Here is a 12077-nt window from a genome sequence, read left to right on the forward strand (position 1 = left end):
TTATAAAGAACCGATAACATAATCTTCTGTGTGTGATACCACACACCATGTTATCTACAATATAAATTAATTGAACAACTACACTTAGCATAAATGTAGACATTTTTGACCAATGTGATTCTTTATTTCAAAACAAATGTTTACAAAAGCTAGGCTTTTAGTATACACTCTAACAATACTGACCTATACTTGTTGGAAATCACTCTCTAGCAGAAGGGTAGTGTATTCCACTAGACTTTCCCCTCTAAATCAAGCCCTAGGATTTCTTGATATTTATCCTATTATGGAATTAGTCGAGATATTAATGCTAGGTGACTAGTAACTTGGGGGCACAATTTTCTATTTTCTTCCCATATATTAGTATGATTATATCGTAATATAGGGTATCAAGTATCCTAGTAGACCCTTATTTATTATGTAGGCTCATGCCTATACATTAGTAGAATTATACCATAGTATAGGATTTCGAGGATCCTACTAGACCCGTGGTGGTTATACCTTGTCGACGATTGTCTCCCATTCGTGGTTGAGAGAGTCGTCAGCAACTGTTGGTATATCTTGTCGACCATTGTCTCCTATTCATGGTTGAGCGAGTCATCAACAACCATTAGTATATCTTGTCTCCCATGCGTGGGTGAGAGAGACTCATTAGTGACCATTGATATATACCTTGTCTACTCATGGGACTATCCGTAGTAGAGCGTTCTCGCGCAGATAGTGACTAGTTATTTACCCTGTCCACCCACGGGACCATTCGTGGTGGACCATTCTCCCGTGGAGAGTGACTAGTCATTTACCCTGACTACCCACGAGACCATCCATGGTAGAATGTTCTCCCGTAGTCAGTGTTTGTTATATACTTGCTATATGCTAGTCATATATTTGTTCGTGCATGTTTGGATGTACTGTATGTACTCTCGATTTGTTGGTTATACTTGGTTAAGCAGGTTAGTATTATTGATTATACTTTTGGTTACCCGATGATTATGTTAAGACACTTACGTTGATTAGTAAGTATTTTACCTAAGACTGCATCCTTTGATCTCCTGTCAGTAATTTGTTCATGTACTATTTTCTTATACCCACTGAGTGGTTATACTCACCTACCCTTTACTTTTTTCTTGACTTTCAGGTTAGCAGATAGAGGAGGTGTTGTGTCGCTCAGAGGTCCTGGCTGCCAGTCCCACTCGAGTTGGGTTTTCGTTGAGTCGCTTTATATTATTGTTCCTATTGTTTATGGTTGCAGTTTCTTTCGGTATCTAATTTTGAGTATGTTTACATGTATATGCATACATACACACATTATCATTTTGTGACTTGGTGTTGTTATATTACATTGGTGGTTTTATGTTGGATTAAATTGGTTCGATATTATATTTCCTATATTATCACTAGGGGCACCGTTCGGTTTGGCGGACAAGTATACCCTCGGGACATGACAAATACAGTTATCTGCTAATAAAAGCATAACACTACGTAATCCTCCACTAACCTTCTTAACCTGGTATAACCAATGAATTGGAAGCACATATAGTACATCCAAATCTTGCACAAATAGATGTATAGCTAGCATATAACAAATATACAACAAGTCCTGACTAGCACATCATGCTATCATGAATAAGTCTCGTGGGTAGTCAGGGTATATAAATAGTCATTGTCTATAGGAGAATGCTCTGTCATGGATGGTCCCGTGGGCTGATAGGATGAGGTAGCTATCTGACATCTCATCTATTGACTGCAAGAGAACACTTTACCACGGATGGTCCCGTAGTAGTCAGGGTATGTAAACAGTCACTGTCTGTGGGAAAACACTCTACCTCAGATGGTCCTATGGGCGGACAGGATGCATAAGTGGCTACTGTCTGCGAGAGAACACTCGACCCCAGATGGTTCAGTGGGCAGACAGGATATAGACATAAACCGAGCCATAACGACAAAATAAGTAGTAACAATCCAATCGAGGATAATGCTCTTCAAGCTACCCTACGGTCTAACAGCACTAGCGTATAGGCATGAGCCTAAATAACAATCAAAGGTCTAATAGGATACCCGATATCCTACGGTATGGTATAATCTTACTAACATACTAACACTCATAAAAGTATATAACTATACTATGATATCAATGTATGAGTATAAGTTTACAACTACACTAGGGTTTAGTATATCCTATACATAAAACCAATTCGAGCATGAAAACAATAAGACTACATAGATGTTAATATCAACAAACAAATAATGACAAGAAACAAAGATCAATCGCAAGAAAACATAGAGTGGATCTAAGGTAAACAAGTAACTGTCATTTGATCAACATATAATAATAAATAATCATGCACTAAGGAAAAAGCCATAAAGAAACAAGGTAAGAAGGACTCGCCTTAAATGTAGATCAGGCAAATATCCTCCTGGTAAAGTCTGCTTCAAATCAGAATCCAAACCCTATAATATATATCACAATCAAGTCCAAGGTCCACACTAAAACAATTAATAAACCCTAATCCTATAATGATTAGGAAACTCTAATTAGATCAACCTAATCATCAATCAAGTCACTGATTCCATTAATCATAACTCAATCATCCAATTCATTAATTGATCCATTTGTTAACTCAATCCATAATTCTTTCACATCAACTCTACGTATGAGTTACTCAATTAAATAATGATAATCCTCCATGATCAAAGCATATTTAATTTCTTAACATGATCAATTAGATATTAAGCATGTCCTTGATCCACCAATCAATCCATTTCCCAATTCTTAATCCTATTTTCTCTTATCACCTTAATTAAATCAAGCATCATAAATCAAGTAACCCAAATCGATCTCAACAAATATAGTCAATCTGTAACAATCCCTATTTCTAGAAATAGAATCAATCCAAAGCAGCAAAATGAATTTAGTTCTATATTAAACCAACATTAACTACCTCTTACTCCAAGTTTAGATCTACAGCTAATCGGTGAAGGATCCAGGGGTTACTATGATGAAGAGGAAGCTCTCCACTAAAATCTGTACTCAATATCATTTCATCAACCTAAAACCATCAATCACACATAGATCGCAACTTCTAATCAGAGAGTATAGGTCAACAATATTAGAGTAACGAGATTCGCTACCCTTTGGCTCCCTACGGTGGATACAATAGCTATTCTCAATGGCCGAAATGGTGACAATGGTTGAATTGGTGACAGATGAGGTAGCTTGGACACGATTTGCATACTGCTAGTTGCCGACAGGAGCAATAGTCAACCATGGCTGTGCTGACATCTGGCTGGCCTCGACACTGCCAAAAGGCAACAACAGTCTTTAGGATGGCGGTTGGTTGTATCAATGCCGGTGACAACTCGCGACGACGATGACATTGAACAGAGATGCCAGTGAGAGAGGCTCGACGGTTGGAATCTATGGCATGGGACTATCTAGTGGTGAGACACAAGGTGAAACAACACATGGCATCTCTAGGGAAGAGATCTCATGACGGGGCTTCTTGGAAAAGTAGCAATTGTCGACGAAAGGGAAGGACACCAGCGGCTCACACAAGACCGACAACATTATCGTCCTGGACTCAGGTTAAGGGGCGGCACAACGCGACGTGGATGGCGACGCCGATGGTTAGTGATCGACGGCAACACACGAGCGAGGAGGGTGAGCGACGCGATGAAGAGTCGAGGAAGAAAGGTTTAGGTGGAGGAAATGGGGAAAACCTAGGTTTATATACTTAGGTTAATTAATCCATTAACTCCTATTTATGTGATTTTCTAAACATGTATTAATATGGCCTAACTGATTTATTTCCTTAAATTTGTCATACGGAATCCGTTTAAATTTTAAAAAATTCTCAAAAAATTTATAAGATTATTGCTCCAATAATATTTATTATTTATTTATCATATCTTACAATGAGAATCTATCCAAATTGAAGGATAAAGTTAAAGTCAAATCCAAACATGAGTCCGAAACAACAAAAAACTTACAGAATTAAGAGTTACGCTTAAGGTTAGTAATATTTATTAAAATACCCCTATCAGTAGCAATTTAAATAATGTACATGATAGTTTAGAAAAATTTTCTATAAATCTATATGATAATTTAGATATTTATAAAAATACTCTTGTAAACATATTAAAGAATTTAGGTTTAATTAATTCATAAAATCTAAAAAATTTAAATTTAATTAATTCAAAAAATTAGAAATTAAATAAAATAATTAAAAAAATGGATTTAATTAATTTAGAAAATTCAAAATTAAATAAAATAATTAATCAAATTTTAGTTTTAATTAATTCATAAAATTTGAAAGTAAATACATTAATTAAAAAAAATTCAAATTTAATTAATTAAAAAAATTGAAAATTAATCAAATTAATTAATAAAAATTTAGATTTAATTAATTCAGAACTAGGCGCCCAGAGATGTTACGTCAGCAAATAACTATTTTTGACCAATGGACTATAAATAGAGCCCTAGTTCTTTAGTTCTAAATAACACACTCTATATTTCGATTACGAATTTCATCTTTAATTTCTATGCTTTCAACGCTTGTAAGAAACTTCTCTGCCTATGATGAAAAGAGAATGTTAGTGAGCTTCCATTGGCTTGGATTAGCAACCTCGCTGGTTGCAAATTAAGTAAAAATCATTATGTCTCATTTTTTAATTAACTAACGTGTATTTATTACTAAGCTTATAGCAGTAGAAGTTTCCCCCAATCCCCCCCCTCCTCCTCCTCCTCCTCCTCCTCTTGCTGGCCACATGGGACCAACATCTTTCCCTTGGATTGGATCTTCTTCTTTTTCTTAAGTATTTTCATATATCTAGGTTGACTAGTTTGGAGATTATTTCCTCACCGTCTTCTGAATCTGACTCATCTTCAGATTCGGGTGTAGGATTGAGACGTGCTAGAGGGGGTGAATAGCACTCATAGCTTTTTCACACTTTCAGAAAATGTTCGCATAAATAGTACATGTAGTGGAAAAGAAATAAGGAAGGAAGGAGAAAACAACCAAGCTAACATCACCGAGTTTTACTTGGTTTGAAGATGTGATGACTCCTACTCCAAGGCCCATGATTGCTGATCGCTTTCGTTAGGCAATCACTATAGTTTCAAAAATCTTTGCAAAAATTGAATACATAAATGGCAAGTACAAGCAATTTAAGTGTTATAATATCGATGAATTTTAAGGATCTAGAGGTTCGTGCTTTTAGTCATCGGAGTCACGTCACTCGATCATTGGAGTCATGTTGTGGAGTCGCAAGAACATCTTTTGGAGCAGCATGCAAGAAAGTGGTCATAAAATGGAGTTGTTCTTGAACATCTAGTCGAGTACTCTTTTTATGGGTTGTTGAAGGTGCCTTCAACCCCATTGAAGGTGCCTCCAGCTCGGATCCTTATCCCCAAATCCGTGGAGACGATAACTCCCACATTCTACGAACTTTATCCCTTTAAAGGCTCCTTTAAGCTCATGGAAGGTACCTTCCATCCGGTATCCAAGGCGCCTTCAGGCGCTTCGAAGGCGCCTGCATGCCTCTTCCGTTCGGGCATCCAACTAAGCCACCCGAGGTGCCTCCAACAGCCCTGGAGGCACCTTAAACACTGTTCATCTGAGCCTTTTGTGTGCTTTTTACTCCTTGTAAGATACATTATTCCAAAATATCAAACATACCCTACAAAATAAAGTTAGCATGCTAAAATATGATTAATAGAACTATTTGACAGTCTCTGGACTATCTGGTTCTGACTTTCAAATTTTTTAAAAATCCTAAGTCAAATCGATACCTACTATTCCCTCAACAGGGAATGCGTTCTCACCTAATCCTTTTAGGAGAAATTACCTTTTGCTAGACCAGTCCTCCAGACTGATTAAACTTTTGCTCAATGTCCGAGATGTTAAGACTTCATGTTGAACGTCTGATCCCTGACCTGCCCAATCTTCCACCTGGTGTCCAGGATTTTCACCTAGTGTCCTCAACACTAAGATTTTGCCCAATATCCTTGTAGGAATCTAGTGCACTAAACATACAAAAAGCGTAGCGGAAAATTTACTAAATCCTCTCCAGAAGATCCATGCGAAGGAAAAACTATCATATACTAAGTTTGATTAGGGGGTTATACCTTTAGTGTGTGCACTCGATCTCCCGACAACTAGGATCTCAACACAATCACATGTTCATGCATCTATGGTATCCACATGAATAAGCGTCGTTTGTCTCACAAACTCACGAAATGGTGAAAGAAACAACCTTTGATTGTGCTAGCAACCACAAGGTGATTTTCGGCCAAGAGAAGGAAGAAGAAGAGGAGGAGGAATCTCAATGGACACAACAAGTTATCATCTAATGAAAATTCCATTCATAAATCATATTTATATCCATCTAAGGAATACCAAAGGGTTTTGGCCTTTGGTCTTCCTCTCTTCAATCTAATGGTTCAAAATTGATCATTCATCTTCATTAATGAACTTGAGTTCACCCAATGAGTCTAACTCATTGAACCTTATCAATCCAATTGACTCCATGAACATCAGTCTAAATTGACTCCATGAATCTAATTCAAATTAGTCTCAATCCAATAATTGGACCCAATTGAGTTTGACTCAATAAGTCTAATTCAGAATAGATTTAATCCAATGATCCATCATATAAGGTCATCTCCAAATCAACTTGTTCTTTGTGTATGACCCAATAGGTTCTCGTAATGTTGGCAATATATCCAAATCAATATTTATATATATAAGCAATGAGTGATATCTAGCAAGGTATCATTGCTACCCAAGTGGCGAGAATGTTGAGATCTGACATAATCTTTCCGTGTCTATTATCTTTTATGACTTGGTCCTTCTATCGTTGATATCTAGATTGATCAATGAGGCATATACTGTGTCATCCTTTTATTAATCTTTATGTTTCTTGATCTCTAAGTAGACACACTCAAAACAAATAAGCTTAATATCTCATATTGACTTATTTGAGCATGACCATGCATTTTGTGTCCTACTAATCAAGGGGCCCACAGATATCACTTCCGTCATATGGAAGGGATAGATCCCATCTACATCACTCACATCCCTCCACATAAGTTATTGCATACCCAGTGATCGACTTTATAGTCCACCCTGTTACAGGTGTTGTTTACCGATACCAAAGTATACAACGCCTTATGTAAGGAACAGTAGTGATTTCATGTCTAAGAACTATTCATACTAATAGTCACATGAGAATGTTTATGACACTTATATAACGATCAATAAAATATTCTTATGGCGGGTCATTTAGTATATATTCTCTAATATATACCCATGTTTCAACCTGATATCTCATATCCATGACTTGTGAGATTAAGTCATACGTTGGCCTACATGCTAGTCTCAACGCATTAATATTGTCCTTGCATATTAATGCTTGCCTAGGAATATTTAAGAATAGTATTCTATGTATATCTACAATATCTCACTATCAATTTAACCAATTGATATATTATATATTAGAACCTCCTACTCTAGGACATTATTATACTTATTCATTCAGCATTGAATTGAAATAAATATAATAACCAACTTTACCTTTTATTAATAATGAAATATGATACAAAAGGAGCCCTTTACAATCATCTCATAATTGGTACTAGAGCTAATACTAACCGTCCTCGACTTGCCAAGGCTTTTCCCAGTCCCTCAGACTAGGACTTCATCGCCTAACCGCAGCTAAGACTTTCCACCTGCGTAGCCTCAACTAGGACTTTCCCTTGCCTAAGATCACTTAGGACTTTCCTACACATTCAATTCAACTTGTTAGATAACAAGAAACCTTAACTTTGAGCCCTTTTCTATAATCAAAACTTAGGTTTGATCGTCTGGTGCTCCTTGCACTAACATCGGGTTTAGTTCTAGGTTTGGGCTTTAACTCCTTGTTCTTGATTTTTTTTTCATAATTAAAGCAATACCTTTCTTGGCCAGAGTAGCATTAGATTGTTCGTGTAGTTCAAATTCAAAAAACAACTCATCTAATCTATTAACTAAAAGGTCCTTGGAAACTTTGTAAGCATCTACCATAGATGTCCACAGTGTAATCCTAGGAAAGGCTTTAAGCACATACCTTATGATGTCATGGCTTTCTATTTGTTGTCCAATTACATGAAGTCCATTTAGGAGGTTCTGGATTCGAGATTGTAGCTAGATTGCCAACTCTCCTTCTTGTATTTTTACATTATACAATTTATTTAAAATAAAATAACATTTGTTTATCTTAGTGTCCGAAGTTCCCTCGTAAAGCTTGATTAGCTTGTTCCATAAATCTTTCGCACTGATGAACAGACAAATTCGGCTAAGTTCCTCCTTAGTTAAGCCACATTGTAGGATATGCGTCGCTTTTGCATTAGCTTCTATCTTCTTCTTTATATATGAGCCTTCCCACCAATACTTTGTGTCCATCGAGAGGTTTGAGAATCCAGTTTGAATGGAAATCTGCCTATCCACCTGAATCTTTAGGTGGAACTCCATGTGATTTTTCTAGTAACTGAAGTCATCTCTGGTGAAGAGTGGGGGGCAGGCTATACTATATCCTTCTTGGAGTGACATTTAAAATCTTGCACACGCATAAACAAAAATAACGAAATGTTCCAAGACTTGGTCTTGGATTTAGTAGTGTGGGAAGAATAGAAAATTATAAAAAAAATGGCTCCAGTGGTGTTGCACCAATTTTGAACAATTTACAAGAAACCAAAAAATATTGTCAAAAGAGTTGATTGCACCAATTCTAACTATGAACAAAAAACTAAAAGCGAGCGACAAATAAAAAATTGATAAAGCCGTAAGAAATTTTTTTTTCTTGAACGGTAGTTGTACCAAATCAGAGCAACCCGGCTCTGATACCAATTGTAGGATCGAAGAAAGAGTGCTAGAGGGGGTGAATAATGCTCGTGACTTTATTGTTAGATATATGTGAATGGAGAAGAGGTGTTAGAGGAAAGAAGCTCTCCATTGTGAATGAGACTTTAGTCTCACATTGAGAGTTTCAAGGCATATTAGTTGGTTTATATTGATTCACATACATTGATGATGTGAACAAATGCATGGGAAGAAGCTCTCTAGGGCAACTTAGTGTACAGGGGGTGCACATGCATAGTGTACAAGGGGTGCAAGTCTAGGGCCCAGATTGCACTGCACCATGTTGATTCGTGTGCGAGCACAACCTGCATGTGCCGAATGCCGGATCGGTCGGAGTAAATTTACCCAAGTGGAACAACCAATATTTTTCCATGTGGATTCTTTTTTCTGCTCAAGAAGGTAACGGAAGCATTAACCATTTTTTCGTAACCTCCAGGATAGTAATGGTCGGCCATTGATGGTCACCGGCTATCATTAATCCATGTGTATTGAATGACCATTACTCGCCATTCAATGCTGGGAAGGGATGGTGCTCCTATATAAAGGGAGACCAAGGTCTTAAGCAAGACACACAGAAAAGAAGTAGTAGCTATTCACCTCCATTCCCCTCCTCCTCTGTCGTGCAATTCTTGCTCAGTAGAGTGCCCATGATAGTAATCGGGTACCACTAAGTTCATCACGACCACCAGTTCTTGGTGGTAATCATGGTTAACCATTGTATCATAGGAAACAGATGACCCAAGTAAACCTCGAAGCACAGCCAGAGGTGGGTTGAATCTGTTTCAAGGAAACTACGACCATCGCAGGCCTCGGTCTATTCACCCGCTTGGCCTCTCTGCTCGGTCGACCTCTCACTCACTCGGTCGCCCGCTCGACCACTCGACTTCTCTGCCTGCCCGACCGCTCATTGTCTCATTCTCTCGATCTCTTTCTCCGCTCAACTGCACGCCCGTCCGACCATTCACTTGTTTAGTCGCTTTACTACTCTGCTCGATCGACCACTTACCTGCATCTCTCGTTCGACCACACACTCACCCGGTCGCTCGATTTCTACTCGGCCGGTCGAATACTCCCTCGGTCGCTCGCCAACTCGGCCTCACATTCGATCAACCTCTTGGACTGCTCAGCTTCTCAGCCCGCTCTACTGAACTATCCGGTCGGACTCTCTGTTCCACTGATTTGCCCGCTCGGCCTCTCTGTCTGCTCGACCAGTCTACACTTAGCACTTGGCAGAAACCAACCCCCGCTGGCAGCCTAAGATTATCAGCTCAAGTCATTTCAACAGATAAGTTGAATTTAATTTTGTGTATTTAAATTCGGCTAATTCCTTAGAATCTCTAGTAGATTGTTCATCCAATATTTATCACATTTTTCGTAAAACTTAGAGTTAAAGCAGCGGAAATAAGACATTAATTAAAACAATGCTAACACGATTATTTTTACTTGGTTTGGAGCCTTTAAGGGATCCTACTCCAAAGCCCACAATCGTTGATCATTTACGTTGGGTAATTCACTATCAATTTGATAAGTACAGAGAACTCCGATTGCAAGAAATATAATACTTAATTGAAATTGCAATTATTCCAACAACCAGAAGAAAAGGATTGATTGTTGTCATCAAAGCATCATTCAGTGTCATAGTCAAAGTTCAGAGCAGCGTAGAGATCGTTTGATCATTCAGAGTCGTTACCAGCGATGATTTAAGTTGCTAGTCGAACTCCTTTATAAATGGTAATCCAGATGTGTCTATTCCTTTGAGGCACCTCAATCAAATCTGATCGGATCCGAGCTCGTCGCGCCTTATCCTCGTCCAAGTGCCTCCATCCCTTTGAGGTGCCTTGGTCGCTAACATGGCGAGTAGTAAGCAAAGCTCTCTTGGATCTGACGTGTACTGCCCAACCAAAAGCTTCCTCTTTATCTTGTTGCATGCGCCGAGGTGATAAAGGGGCATGAATACCTTTCAGGCGTCTGTAACAGCTTGAGGTGCTTGGATCCTTCCATACACTTGGATCATCTTTTTGAGGCTTAAGATTTTTTTTGTATCACATAGTTAGCACAAAAAAAATATATAATATTAAACAATATTATTTGATAGTCTCAGACTGTTCAGGCTTGACTTTCAGATTTTCCATGAAATCATAGGTCAGACCAATGTCTACTATTCTCTCAACGGGGAAGGCGTCCTCATCTACTCCTCTTAGGAGAGTTTACCTTTTACCTAACATCTGGTTCTCCAAATCTGTTTAAACTTTTTCTTGGCATCTGATCTTGATTTCCGAGACTTCCCGCTAGACATTCGATCCTCGACCCGCTTAGACTTTCGCCTGGTGTTCACGACCCCTCAGGACTTACTCCCAATATTCTCGATCTGTCAAGTCTTCACCTAGTCCACTCGACCAAGATTTCGTGCCCAATCCCCTTGACCAGAACTTCTTTCCTAGCCTTAACTAGGACTTGCCTGCACACTTAAGTAAGTTTGTTAGATCACAACAACCCTTAACTTTAAACCATTACTAATATCAAAATATAGGTTTATTTAGCTGGTGCTTCTAGCACCAACAAAAAAGAGGAGAGATAAATTTTTCTCAAAAATACCCTAATTCATTTTAAACCAACTAAACTGATTTAACTCATGAACTTGGTTCGTCCATAACTTGGCCAAATTAAGTCCAAATCAACTCCGATTTGAACCAATATAATCGTTATCTCCCTGCCTACTTGATGGTCTTAGATCGGACCTAATCCAATTTAAATTCCTCATTTTCATTTCATGTCCCTCAATTCAATTTGTTTATTTAATTTAAACTCTAATATTTAACAAAGTTTATAGCAAATTAAGAATTCTAAATTTATCATACTAATATAAATGATGGACTAATTTTTGGGCCCCTCTAGAAAGTGGGCTTGAGGTAAGCACCTCCTAGGTCTCACCTCATGTTCTGGCCTGCCAGCGATAAGCACAATACTTTAGTGAGGAGCTTGTGATAGTCTTGACCTTAATTTCACTACTCTACATGACTCCTCTAGTTTTCTATGTTGTGATGTTATAGTTATAGATGATTCTGACTCAGATAATATTGTTGTTGTAGATATTGTTGATGATGTAAGTATTGTTAGTAATGTTAAAGAGAAAGCTGAGCTTGTTGATGCATGTGTTGATGATGAAAGTGTAGGGACTTGTGTTGT

Source organism: Zingiber officinale, chromosome 10B (genome assembly GCF_018446385.1).
Source record: "Zingiber officinale cultivar Zhangliang chromosome 10B, Zo_v1.1, whole genome shotgun sequence".
NCBI classification, from domain to species: domain Eukaryota; kingdom Viridiplantae; phylum Streptophyta; class Magnoliopsida; order Zingiberales; family Zingiberaceae; genus Zingiber; species Zingiber officinale.